The sequence below is a fragment of the Ceratosolen solmsi genome, unplaced genomic scaffold (genome assembly GCF_000503995.2).
Source record: "Ceratosolen solmsi marchali unplaced genomic scaffold, CerSol_1.0 scaffold19, whole genome shotgun sequence".
Classification (NCBI taxonomy): domain Eukaryota; kingdom Metazoa; phylum Arthropoda; class Insecta; order Hymenoptera; family Agaonidae; genus Ceratosolen; species Ceratosolen solmsi.
In genome coordinates, this window is record NW_011948443.1 from 926,413 (window position 1) to 927,354 (window position 942).

Genomic DNA, 942 nt, shown 5'->3' on the forward strand with positions numbered 1-942 from the left:
TCACAATACCACGACTAGAACTCGCAGCAGCATTATTACTCTCAAAATTAACTCGCTACGTAGTTGCCACATTACGAATGAACATTGATGCAATCCACCTATGGACTGACTCCCGAGTGACACTGGCATGGATAAAATCTCACCCATCCAAGTGGAAGGAATTCGTAAGCAACAGAGTGTCATCGATTCAAGATCTTACACCCAATGCCCAGTGGAGATTCGTTCCTGGAATATCAAATCCAGCAGACTGTGCATCAAGAGGCATCACGTCATTCCATCTTCAAGAACACCCGCTCTGGTGGAATGGACCACAATGAATTTCAAATACTAAGAATTGGCCACGCCAGCCAACTCTGGATGACACTCAGTGCCACCAGGAAGCAAGACCTTGCACAACACTCACCGCAACTACTTTCAAACCACAACATGCATTGAAGTTAATTTATAAGCATTCAAGGATTGAGAAAATAATAAGAATTACAGCTGTCTGCATCTCATTCATAGAACGACTGAAGAAGGCTCGACTACAATCACCCTACATTCAAATGAACATTGAAGCCAGAGAAGCAGCAAGAATTTATTGGATAAAGGAAACTCAAACAATGTACTTTCAGAACGAGTTACGAGTAATGCTAAGCAACAATCACTTACCAAAATCACACGCATTCAGTCGACTAACACCGTATGTCGATAATCAAGGAGTAATCAGAGTCGGTGGTAGACTCAGCAAATCATTAAGTGCACAAGAGCAAAAGCACCCAGCCTTTCTCCCACGTTCATCTCGTCAAACAACCCTTATTATCGATGATGCTCACCGACGAACCCTCCATGGAGGTACACAGATCACGTTGGCCTATATTCGACAACAATATTGGGTCATTGGTGGAAGACATCCAATACGATCTCACATCTTGCATTGTGCCATCTGTGCTCGACAAAGGG

General features: G+C 43.4%; 1 protein-coding gene across 1 annotated transcript in view; it reads right to left on the bottom strand.

The window, feature by feature from the left end:
- Positions 1 to 942, bottom strand: part of LOC105365968 (integrin alpha-PS2-like) — a 51,582-nt gene that overhangs the window by 12,857 nt on the left and 37,783 nt on the right. The gene's annotated exons all lie outside the window — the stretch shown is intronic.